Source organism: Balaenoptera ricei, chromosome 1, assembly GCF_028023285.1.
Source record: "Balaenoptera ricei isolate mBalRic1 chromosome 1, mBalRic1.hap2, whole genome shotgun sequence".
NCBI lineage: Eukaryota > Metazoa > Chordata > Mammalia > Artiodactyla > Balaenopteridae > Balaenoptera > Balaenoptera ricei.
In genome coordinates, this window is record NC_082639.1 from 152,786,449 (window position 1) to 152,800,219 (window position 13,771).

The 13,771-nt window shown below is 34.2% G+C and overlaps 1 protein-coding gene across 3 annotated transcripts in view; it reads left to right on the top strand.

The window, feature by feature from the left end:
• The window catches only part of INTS7 (integrator complex subunit 7), an 89,455-nt gene that overhangs the window by 25,358 nt on the left and 50,326 nt on the right, over positions 1-13,771 (top strand). The window lies entirely within an intron of this gene.

The window sequence follows — 13,771 nt, forward strand, 5'->3', positions numbered from 1 at the left end:
AAAAAAAAAAAAAAAGATAATGCAAGACAGAATGTTTCTTTGATGACCAGGCAAAAACTGTTAGAGCTTGGCTGGGAAGTTCTGATTCATCCGCCGTATTCACCAGGCAGTGCACCTTCGGATTTCCATTTGTTTTGGTCTTTACAAAATTCTCTTAATGGAAAAAAATTTCAATTCCCTGGAAGACTGTAAAAGGCACCTGGAACAGTTCTTTGCTCAAAAAGATAAAAAGTTTTGGGAAGATGGAATTATGAAGTTGCCTAAAAAATGACAGAAGGTAGTGGCACAAAAGGGTGAATACGTTGTTCAGTAAAGCTTTTGGTGGAAATGAAAAAGGTGTCTTTTAGTTTTACTTACAAACCGAAGGCACTTTTTGGCCAACACAATATTATCTTTGTCTTTTTCTAAGTGTTTCAATCTAAAAAATTTCTAAGAGCATTGTTGATATTGGTGGCAGAAGTTAGAAGTGGCAAAGTAAATATATAAAACTTCTTTCTTTTTTTCCCTTTATTTTTTTTCCAGTTTTATTGAGATATAATTGACATAGAGCATTGTATAAGTTTTAGGTGTACAGTGTAATGATTTGACTTAGCATCATGAAATTATTACACAATAAGTTTAGTGAACATCCATCATCTCCTAGATACAAAATTAAAGAATTTAAAAAATATTTTGTGTGATAAGAACTCTTAGGATTTACTTTCTTAACAACTTTCATACATAACTTAACAGCAGTGTTAATTGTATTTATCATGCTATACATTACATTCCTGGTACTTATTTATCTTATAACTGGAAGTTTGTGCCTTTTGGCTGCTTTCATCCAACTACCCCCTGCCTCTGGTAACCGCAAATCTGATCTCTTTATCTATGAGTTTGTTTGTATGTTTGTTTGTTTGTGTGCTTGCTTTTGAAGTATAACTGAGCTACAACACCGTGTTAGTTTCTGTTACACAACGTAGTAATCTTTCTATACATTTCAAAATGATCACCATGATAAGTCTAGTTATGCTGTGTCACCATACAAAAATATTACTTAGTTATTGAAAAATTTACATCCTTTAATGTTTAGGTTTGTTTTAGTGAATTAGACTTGCCTCTCAGTTTCTTTTTAATTGTCCCATAGCAGCACCAAGGCTAATTGAGAAGCCCAGTTAAATTGTTTATTTTATTCTTGTCTCCTTTACTCAATTTAGGGAGAACAGTTTTGGTGCTGACTGTATTTATTAGGGAAAGGTACTGGATGGGTAACTTAGCGAAGTGTATTTCTCCTTTTCACACAGAGGAAAAGACATTCTTAAGTTTTCTTTTGTAAATACAAGAACAGATCTCAATCTCTAGACTTTTAATGTGACATCTTTTATAGCATTTCCTAGGTTAAATTAATGTTTTATATTTATTTTTTCTCAAAGTGGAACCCTATTTGTTTACCCATTACTGATGACAGATGCACCACTTTTAAAAAAATGCTGCTTAAAGTGAAATGGAAAATTGTCAGAAATAAATCTTACTTTCATGGATTTTATTATTTCTTGATATGATCATAGCTACAGTGTAACAAAAACCTTTGAATTTCAGATTATGAAAACTGAGCTGCTGTGTTTTTTTTGTTTGTTTGCAATTTTCTAAACATGTTTGGTATATTATAATTGATAGTCACAAATATCCCAAGACATAAGGACAGTAATTAGTATTTGCACTTAATAGATGAGCAAATTAGGGTTCAGAGAGGCTTAATATGCTTAAGAGAGCTTCTTAAGAGGACTTAATTAAGAATTAAGAGAGCTCTGTCCTCTGGTGTTTTTTTCTACTAAACATATTATCCAAGAAGAGAATGTGCTCAGTCTTAGGGAACCAAACCAAGTGAGAGCACTGTATTATTCCATCTCATTTCTTTCCTTATTTTCAGATAAATCACACATACAAAAAAGTATGTACAATGTATATTTAATAGTTTAAGTAATAATTGTAAATCAAAACCCATGTAACCACCATCCAGCTAGAAAGAGAACACTGCAAAATCACAGAACCCTGCTTCCTTCTCTCACATGGTTCTCCCTAATCAGAGCCTTAATACCCACCCAATGGAAACCACTGTTTTGACTTTTGTGATAATCATTTCTTTGCTCTTTATAGTTTTACCACCTATATATATGCCTCCCTAAAAATATTGTTTAGTTTTGTTTGTTTTTACTTCTTTTGCTCAACATTATACTGATGAGACTCATTCATGTGGTTGCATGTTTTTTTCCTTTAATTGCGATACAGTTGTCCCTTGATATCTTTGGGAGATTGGTTCCAGTACCCCCTGCTGAATACCAAAATCCTCAGATGCTCAAGTTCCTTGTATAAAATGGTATAGTTTTTGCATATAACCTATGTATATCCTCCTATATACTTTAAATCATCTTTAGATTACTTACAATACCTAATATAATGTAAATATTATGTAAGTAGTTGTAAATAAAATGTAAATTCAGTGTAAATAGTTGCCCTTTCCATGCTCTGAAATGGTTAAGAGCTATGACATAAGAATTTTCGGTCTTCTGAGGGTATAGCTTTAAAAGTGCCGTAAGTCCATCTGAACCTGGAACTTCTTCCAGGGATAGAGTTTTGAGAATATTTCCAATTACTTACGTGGTTATTGCCCTATCAAAGTTTTCTACCCCTTGAATCAGTTTTGATAATTCGTTTTCCATTTAATTTATTTTGCAGATTCATCAGTATCAGTATAAAGAACCTTTATAATTTTTAGTATCTCCGTGTTTAAAATTTTATCTTTATTTTATTCTTACTATTGTGTTTGTGTTTATATTCCCCTTTTCTTGCCAGAAGCATGGCTTTCTTGTGCCTTTCAAGTGGTTGGTACATTTATTTTTATTCTTCTGTTTAATAATGAAAGCACTTAAGGCTATTAATTTTCTTCTTAGTGCAGGTTGGCCACATTCCATAAATTACAACTTTTAGTGTTCCCTTTGCCATTAATTTGAAATGCACTTTTTAAGTGAGATTTTGTGGTATAATTTAATTACAGAAACTTTTCTAGGTACACAGTTCTAGATATGCAGTTCAGATTTTGACAGATGTGTACAGTTGTGTAACTACCACCACAATTGTGATATAGAACATTTTCAAATCACTCCAGAGTTCCTTTGGGCCCCTCTAGTCAGTCTTTCTCCTAACCCCTGACTAGTACTGAACTGATTTCTATCCCTATAATTTTGCCTTTCCAAAATATAAATGGAATCATAAAATATGTAGCCTTTTGGGTATGGCTTCTTTTGCTTAACATAATGCTTAGCATAATTCACCCATGTTGTAACATGAAGCAGTAGTTCGTTCCGTTTTACTGCTGAGTAGTATCCCAGTATATGGACCATAGTTTATTTATCCGTTGACAGCTTCATGGACATTTGAATTGTTTCCAGGTTTTTTTTGTTTTTGTTTTTTTGCTATTGTAAATAAAGCTTCTATTGTACAGATCTTTGTAGGACATTTCTTGGGTATATACCTAGGAGTAGAATTGTTGGGTTGTGTGGTAAATGTATGTTTAACTTTGTAAGAAACTGCCAAACTGTTTTATATAATGGCTGTACCATTTTACATACTCACCGGCAATGTATGAGTTGTAGTTCTTTATCCTTGCTAGCACTTTTTATTGTATGGTTTTGTAATTTTAGCCTTTTGAATAGTTGTGTAGTGGTATCCCATCGTGGTTTTAATTTGCGTTTCCCTAATGACAAATGATGTTGAACATCTTATAGGCTTGTCATCCAGATCTCTTCTTTAGTGAAGTGCCTGCTCTAATCTTTTATGCTGCTTTTTTTTTTTTTTAGGTTTTCTTCTTGTTACTGAGCTCCTTACATATTCCAGATATAAATACTTTATCAGATGTGTATTTTGCAGATATTTTCTGCCAGTATGTGCCTTGAATACAGTATCTTTTGAAGAACAGAAGTTTTTTTGTTTTGATGAAATGTAGTTTATCAATTTTTTTTTTTCCTTTTGGGGTTGTATTTTTGTTTTTTATCTAGGAAGTCTTTACCTAACCCAAAGTCTCAAAGATTTTCTCATATATTTTCTTCTAGAAGTTTTTTAGTTTTAAGTTTTATATTTAGCTCTATGTAATCCATTTTGAGTTGACTATTGTATATGGTGCAAGGTAGGAATCGAGGTGTGTTTGGATAGCCAGGTGTTCCAGCACCATTTGTTAAAAAGACTATCCTTTCTCTGTGAATTACCTTAGCATCTTTGTTGAAAATGAGTTGACCTTATCTATATAAGTCTATTTCTGGATTCTGTTCTGTTCCTTTGGTCCGTGTATCTGTTCTTAAGTCAATAGCACACAATTTTGATTTCTGTAGCTTGGAATTCTGTAAGTCTTGGCATCAGGTACTGTGAGTCCTCTACCTTTGTATTTCTTTATTTTGGGTGTTCTAGGTCCTTTGCCTTTCCATACAAAATTTCGAAACAATTTGTCAATTTCTACAAAAAAGTCTGCTAGAATTTTGATTGGTATTTGCGTCTATAGATCAATTTGGAAAGAATTGACATCTTAATAGTATTGAGTTTTCTAATCTATGAACATGGCATATCTCTCCATTTATTTAGATCTTCCTCAGTTTCTCATCAGTGGTTTTTAGTTTTCAGCATACAAATTTTGCTTATATTCTGTGAGATATTCCTAGGTGTTTCATGATTTTTGGTTGCAGAATCGTCCCTCTGTGTTGCATCTGCTGATTCAACCAACCACCAATGACTCAAAAAAGTATTGCAAAGAAAATCCCAGGAAGTCCCAAAAAGCAAAACTTGAATTTGCCACCTGCCAGCAATTATTTACATAGCATTTACATTGTGTTAGGTATTATAAGTAATCTAGAGATGATTTAAAGTATGTGGGAGGATGTGCGTATGCAATTTCTATGCAAATACTACACCAGTCGTATTTGAACATCTGTAGATTTTGGTATCCTCAGCAGGGAGTGGGGGGGTCCTGGAACCCCTGCGGATACTGAGGGGCGACTGTATTGTAAATGATTTTGTTCTTTTAATTTCCATGAGAGCAGTTTTGATTTCCTCTTTGACCATGGAATTAGTTTAAATAATGTTTTTATCCCCTTTTTTCTTATTCTTCTTTTATCCTATTTATTAAGACGTAACTGACATACATCACATACATAAGTTTAAGCATAATGGTTTGACTTACAAATATTATGAAATGATTAACACAGTAAATTTAGTTAGCATCCATCATCTCATATAGATAAAAAGAAAAACAAGAAAAAAATTTTTTTTTGCTTATGATGAGAACTCTTAGGATTTACTGTAACAATTTTCCTGTATAACATACAGCAGTGTTAACTACAGTCATCATGTTGTGCATTACATCCCTAGTACTTATTTTTCTTATAACTGGAAGTTTCTATTTTTGACGTGATAAGCTTTTTATATTTGTTGATGGAATTTTTGTTGTTGTTAACCTTTTGTTATTAATTCCTCATTTTAAGATTTCTTTGTGGCACAGTGTAGGATCATTTTTTGTAAACAGTTCACAGAATTTGAAAAGAGTATATTTTCTATATAATGTAATATATATATATTAAGTAATACAGATAAATATATCATATATATATTATGTGTTAATATATATTATTAATATATATTTCAGTATAAAACTGTATGAAATCTTATTGATACTATTCAAGTATACTATATCTTAAATTAGTTTCTCTTTTTGATCTGTGAAGTTTTGATATTCATTAGCTTCTCATGCCAATTTATATGTAACCATTTTAATTTAAAAATCTTAATGCTGTGTTGTTCCACAGATAGAGCTTTTATTAATGTAAAAGAATCCTCTCTCCTATTTAAAGCTATTTTGGCCTCAAGTTCTTTATGTAATATTAATATTGCCTCTTGTTTATTTTTCTTTCCACATATCTATTAGGTCTTTGCCAATTTTATTATCCTCAGCCTTTCTCTGTCATTTAGGTTTGATTCTTATAAATAGCATATAATTAGATTTACCTCTTTAGACTTAATCTGAGTCTTTTTTAGTAGTATAACTTATTTACATTTATTGATGTAACTGAGTTTTTGTACTTCTTTTATAAACAGTCTTATTTTAGACTGTTTATAATATGTCCTTTTTTGTTTCCTTTGTTTCATTACTTTGTTATTTTGGTCAAGTTTTCACTGTTGCTTTATTCTCTAGTGAATTAAAAAGATTTTAGCATGGTAATTAAACATTATTCTTACTTTCCTACCTCTATATTTAATATATTAATATAAGAACTTGTGTATCTCTATAAAGAATGAAAAGTATGGTGGTTGAAATATTGCAAATTTAGCAGGCTTAAATTCTCCTCTTTTCTACTCCCCTTCATTCCCTCCTCCCCCTGTATGTTGTTAAAATAATCTGGAATTTAATTACCAGTTACTTTTTTTATACTATGCAGTTATCGTATGAAATTTTTTTTGTAATATTTGCATTGAACTTCACAACCACATTAATGGTTACTTAAGTGTTAACTGTTTCGTTGATTTCACAGCTTAGGAGTATTTCTTCAATATACCACATCTTCCTTGAAGGTTTTTGTTCTGATTTATCTTTATCTTTCTTGTGGCTTTTTTCTTTAGTTCTTTTTAATTGAAAATACATGTTATTAAATATTTGTCTCTCCCACAAAGAACTTTTTCCCACTGTGCCTGAAATCTGAGCATATTGATTTTAATTAAATGGATGTGGTCAAATAATCATTTTTTCAAAGCCTGGGTGTATTTTTGAAAATATTGAAATAGAGCAGAAGAAAACAGTTCTAATGATTTAACCTTTACAAGGTAATAGCTTGTTGATTTCAAATTTAAATTTTACTCTCAGTCACCAAGAGTAATTATTTTTCTTCAAGGTTTTCCTCCCTCTTTCTTTTCTTTCTTCATTCTTTCCTCCCTTTCTTCCTCTCAGCCAGTCTTATCACTGCTGATTGATTTTTGAGTTTTGGTATTTCAGGTGCAAATTGTGTGCATTCTATTGCTATTTTTACGGGTGTGTTGGTAGGTATTATAATTTCCACCTGTAATCAGATATTCCAGGTTTAAAGGAAATACTTTCATTCTGAATGTCTTAAAAACCTGAAGGAAGGAAGAGCCTAAATCAAGGCCCAAGTATAGCGTATTATTGTTAAGGTAGTCAAAAACAAATAATTTCATAGGAACAAAAATATTTTTTCATGTGTTTGTATTTCTCTTTGGATTTTTTTTATATGTCTTGCTATAATATCCATTTGTGTTGATCAGTATTAATAGTTTACACTATTCTGATGTTATTGTCTTATCTGAAGAGGTTGATTTATGCAACCTGTCTGTTACACAGCAAAAGATTATTTGTTCTGGGTATTCTCAAAGATGTAATTTTATTTTTGACTTGATCTCTCCTAAGATTTCTGATTGTATCTTACCTGATCCTAGAAGGAATGACAAGTTAAACATGAGAATGAGCTCTTTTAATAATCTTTTTCTTTTTGTAGTTAGTACAATGGAGACATAGAAAATTTAGAGGTATTGTGTCTCTGGCAGAGTACTTTTGTTTATTTTTTTTTTTTTTTTTTTTTTTTTTTTTTTTTTTTTTTTTTTTTTTGACAGACATCATATCATTTTATTAGTAAATAAGTTAGCACCTATCTATAAAAGATAAGGAATTCTTATTAACCCATAAGCACAATACCATCATCACTCCAAAAAAATTTATAATAATTTCTTAGTATCGTTAAATATCCAGTGAGTGTTCAGATTTCCCAATTGTCTCATAAATATTTTGATTCTCTTTGCTCAGATTAGGATCCTAATAAGATTCATAAATTATGATTAGTTGATAGGCATCCAGTGTCCTTTCTATTTTATTTTATTTTTTTTAACATCTTTATTGGAGTATAATTGCTTTACAATGTTGTGTTAGTTTCTGCTGTATAACAAAGTGAATCAACTATGTGCATACGTGTATATATATCCCCATATCCCCTCCCTCTTGCGTCTCCCTCCCACCCTCCTTATCCCACCCCTCTAGATGGTCGCAAAGCACCGAGCTGATCTCCCTGAAGCACAGATTATTTAAGGCCTGTGCCCAGGGCAAATTCAATGTTTAATGTCTGAGCCAGGACTAATATTAGTCCAGTTCTTCCTTCAGCTCTAGTGCCAACTTTGATGTAACAACTGGGTTTCAAAACCACTGCTAGAGACCTTAGGGATTTTTTCTTGATATAATGTTTTAAAGGTAATAGAAAATATTCTGAAAAATCTGGCTTATTATTTGGAAACATTCTGAAAAGCCTGAAAAACATAACCATAACACACCCTCTTTATATGAGTGACGATATGTGTTATGGGTTGAATTGTGTTTCCCCAAAAAATCATGTTCAAGTCCTAACTGCCAGTATCTCAGAATGTCCTTTTGTTTATTTTTAATTGAAGTATGGTTGACATACAATATTATATTAGTTTCAGGTGTATAACATAGTGATTCAATATTTAAATACGTTATGAAATGATCACCACAATAAATCTAGTAACCATTTGTCCTCATACAGACTTACTACAGTATTATTGACCATGTTTCTTATGCTGTACATCACATGCTCTGACTTATTATATGACTGAAAGTTTGTACCTCTTAATCCCCTTCACAGAGTACTTTTAACATGACATTTTTCTTTATTTTGAAGATTATAAACTTTCTGCCATGCTTTTTTGGAACACATCCCTGGTGGCCAGTCGCATTCTATAGTAGAGGAGAAGCCCCCATTTAGGAGCTGACCCAGAAAACAGTAATTCAGGACAGAGCCTCAGTTGAGCAGTGAGTTAAACCAGCCTGGAGAGAGAAATTCAGACCAAATAGTCAGTGACAGTGACAGTGACAGTGGTGGTGTGTGAGAAAGGGGGCTCCATTTGAAGAGTTAGATTTTTCCTTTTTGTTCATTTGAAAAATGGTCCTGGTAAGAACAATTTTGTAATAGGTAACATCCTTGAAACAGAAACTTGAACCATATTTCATCATTGAAATATGACTGATGTGCTATTTCTGGGGAACTTTGATGTGCTCCATTAAGCTTACTACATTGAATTAATGGACCTTTAAACCAGTATGTAATTACAGAGAGCATTTTAGGTATCCAGTACTGTGCAAAGTGACAGAAATTAGAAGATAACACTGTAGATAATTTTATAGATTTTCGAACACTTTGTTCAATTTTTTAAATGGTAAATCTTTTCTTCTTTAAAATTATTAATATCATCATCTTATGTAACATGTCTCAACCTTCTTGATTATCCCAAGTGGTTAAATATCTGTTATACATAGAGCACTTTATAAGACATAATTTTGAATATGTGTAAATACAGGACATAACCTATGGGGCTATTTGGTTAATAATTTTATTCCTAAGTACAAACTAACAGTACAAGGCAGAACAATTTAGGCAGTAAAAAGTGGATAAATGGAGGTAGCCTACATATTTAAATAAATAAATTAAAACTGTAATATTACCAAATGGCAATGACTTTTTTTTTCTTTTGTAAAAAAGCTTTCTTTTGAACTTCAAAAATAGCATCTATATCTGCTTTTTTTAAAAATTAAGTAATTAATTAATTTACTTTTGGCTGTGTTGGGTCTTCGTTTCTGTGCGATGGCTTTCTCTAGTTACGGCAAGTAGGGACCGCTCTTCATCGCCGTGCGCGGGCCTCTCACTATCATGGCCTCTCTTGTTGCGGAGCACAGGCTCCAGACGCGCAGGCTCAGTAGTTGTGGCTCACGGGCCTAGTTGCTCCGCGGCATGTGGGATCTTCCCAGACAAGGGCTCGAACTCGTGTCCCCTGCATTAGCAGGCAGATTCTCAACCACTGCGCCACCAGGGAAGCCCTATATCTGCTTTTATATCTTCATCCCCTACTCGTTCTTTAACATACTTGCTTATAGGTCTGTTTCCTTATTACTTTGCTTAGTTACTTTAAAAGATCACCAGTGTTCTTCTTAATGCTAAATCCAGAGCCTTTTTCTGCCTTTATCATCTTTCCTTTTGATACATTGGACACTGTCAGCACCCCCCTTCTTTGGTCCTTAACTGTCCTCACTTACTCTTCCCGCTCTCTGAACTGCACCTTCTCTGGATTCTTCACTCCCCCTTTTCCTCAGAGTTGAATCTTTGAGTTGACTTCAGTCTAGGCCCTTTCTTCCATTTCTTCTCTGCCACTCTGAGGGCTTCCCTTAATATAAGCACATGCGTCTTCTAACAGTCTAGTCCTCTTACCTGAGCTCAGTTGCTCTCCAACATAGTAGCTTGCAGAGGTTGTGAAGTGCTTTGACTCTCAGTAGCTGTTTAATCTTACAGACAATAGATATCACTGCCCGCCTTATATTTTATTTTAAATTTCACTTCCTTTCTTTGCCAGTATATTCATGTGTCAAAATTCAAATGCTACAAAAGGCTATACAGTAAAATATTTCCCACTCTTCTGCCATCCACTCAGCTCCTTTGCCCAGTGGCAACCAGTGTCTAATTTTTTATATGTTTTTCCAGAGATGTATAAATTCTGTATAAATCTTTACCCCCATTTTACAAAGAAGTTGAGACTCAAAGATTTCAGTAATTGGCTCAGATCACAGAGATGGTGAGCGGCAAAGCCAGAATTCTAATGAGAGTCTTCCAGTTAAAAATCTGAAAAAAAAAAAAAAAAAAAATCTGCTACAGGGCTTCCCTGGTGGTGCAGTGGTTGAGAATCTGCCTGCCAACTCAGGGGACACGGGTTCGAGCCCTGGTCTGGGAAGATCCCACGTGCCGCGGAGCAACTAGGCCCGTGAGCCACAACTACTGAGCCTGCGCGTCTGGAGCCTGTGCTCCGCAACAAGAGAGGCTGCGATAGTGAGAGGCCCGCCCACCGCGATGAAGAGTGGCCCCCACTTGCCACAACTAGAGAAAGCCCTCGCACAGAAACGAAGACCCAACACAGCCATAAATAAATAAATAAATAAAAATTTAAAAACTCAACTTCATGCCCATTAAAAAAAAAAAAAAATCTGCTACATCTCAGATTCCAAATGCCTGGTGGATATTTCTTCTTGGACTTCATATCTCTTCCTGTTTTCTGTTCTTACTCAAAAATTAGTTTATCCACATAAATTCTCAGTCTTTGTAAATGGAACCAACATTCTCTGGTCATCAGTTTTGAAATTTTGTAATAATAATTGAATCCTTCTTGTTCATTCCCTCGTATACAATCTCCTTCAAAATGTCTCTCATGTTTATCCTCTACTCTCCATTCCTGCCACCGAGTTCTAGTTCAGGCCATCACCAATCACAACCTGCCTGGATTACTGCCATAAGCTACAGGATGGCTCCTTACCTCTCAACTTTCTTTGTTAACTTGTTGTGTTTATCATTGCCAGAATAATCTTCCCAACACTTTAGATGACGTTATTCCTCTCCGGTGGCTTCCTTTGTCCTTTCTCATCCTGTTTAAATTACTCTGCCTAATATTCAAGGCCCTCTATAATCTGGCCTAATCTTCCCTACTCAATATTTCTCTCTCTTAGCCTTCATCCCTTTTGGATATATCTCCTCTTACCGCAAATAAACACTTCATATTCTGGCCTTGTTGCCCCAGTTCTTGTTTGTATCACATAGACTGTCTTCCCTTCCATTACCAAAAACCTACTTTGTGTTTCAAGTCCATTTCCATGCCTTCCACAATAATGTTTGCTGCTGCTGCTGCTATTTTTGTTATTAACTAAGTTTTTCTTTCAATTGAAAAAGTATACATGCACGTGATAAAATTAAACAGTTCATAGGTGTGCAGTGAGCAAAATATAAGTGTCTTCTATCTCTTCCCTCAGGTCTCCTCTGTAGAGGTGATCACTGTTACTAGTTTCTTAGGTATCCTTCCTGAATTTTTTCATCCACACTCAAGCATGTGTATGTCCCATCTTTTTTCTGTACAAATGCAAATATACTCTATGCATGTTAAGAACTTTCTGTCACTTAGGAATGCATCTTAGGGGGAGTTTCTCTGGTGGCGCAGTGGTTAAGAACCCACCTGCCATTGCAGGGGACACGGGTTCGAGCCCTGGTCCCGGAGGATCCCACATGCCACAGAGCAGCTAGGCCCGTGCGCCACAACTGCTGAGCCTGCGCTCTAGAGCCCGTGAGCCACAACTACTGAACCCGAGTGCCACAGCTGCTGAGGCTCGTGTGCCTAGAGCCCATGCTCCACAAGAGAAGCTGCCACAATGAGAAGCCCACGCACTGCAATGAAGAGTGGCCCCCGCTCACCGCAACTAGAGAAGAGCCTGCACACAGCAATGAAGACCCAATGCAGCCAAAAATACAATAAATTAGGGAAAAAAAAAAAAAAAAAGAATGCATCTTGGGGAACATCTCATATTAGCACATAAATCCACTGCATTCTTTTACCAGCTGTGTGGTATTCTCTCTTTATTCCCAGTCCCCTACTGATGGACGCTAGAGTTGTTTCCAGTATTTTTGCTGTTGCCATTTACATTGCTCCATTGACGAGTTTGTTAAAAAAAGTTGCCTTTGTGAACATAATTTTCTAAAAGAGGAATTTGGGGGCTCAGTGATATATATATATATATAAAAAATATTTTTATATTTATTGCCAATTATCCGTCAATGAAATTTACACCCTTTTACCTTTCTATCAGCAGTGTGTGAGTGCCTATTTCCCCCACGCTGTTTTCAGTGTTATGTATTACTAAACTTTAATCTTGGCCAATCAGATTGATGAAAGCAACTCATTTTAATTTAAATTTTTCAAATTATGAGTGAGGTTTAACATCTTATATTTTAAAAACATTTATATAAATTCTGTGAACTACTGATTTTTCTTTTGGGCTGCTTGCCCATTTATTACTAAGAACTTTTTATATATTAAGATTATTGGGCCTTTGTTGATCTTACAAGATACAAATTTTTTTCCCCAATTTTGGCACTTATCTTTTTACTTTTTCTTTTCCCATGTTAAATCTTAGTACTTTCTACAGTTTTGTTTTTTATTTGCCATAAAAAGGAAGCAAGAATCAAGTTTTATTTTGTCCAGATGACTGGCCAGTTGCCCTTGAACTGTGTATTGAATAGTCTCTGATTTGAAATGCCATTATCATATATTAAATTCTGTGTGTATTTGAACCTATTTCTGGGACCAGTTCTCTTTTGATTTCTGTCCACAAGTAGGAAAAACTTATTTTATTCCTATAGATTACATTTTAATATTTGGTAAGGCTTGTTTTGTTTGTCATTATACTTTGTCAGAATTTTCTGCATATTTTCTGATTTGTAAACAGGTTATCTAAGTTCTCCCCTCCCCCCAAGATTCTGTTGATATTTTTATCGGGGTCATATTAAATTTATTGTTTAACCCTTTCTGAAATTTTATTTTATTTTATTGAAGAATGTTTTCTTTCTTTTTTCTTTTAATTTCTTATTTTTTTGGCCACGCCGTGCGGCCTGCGGATCTTAGTTCCCCAACCAGGGATCAGTCCCACGCCCCCTGCAGTGGAAGCGCGGAATCTTAACCACTGGACCGCCAGGGAAGTCCCTGAAATTTTATTTTTAATTGTTTCCCTAGTCTTTCAGTTTTGCTCATTTTCTGAAACTTTGTCTTTGTGAGAGAATGGGAGTTGGTTTAATTTAACAGGACAGTTATTTGACCATTTACATTACATGCAATAATGTTATAGAGTCGTAAGAGTAACTATACAGGATGA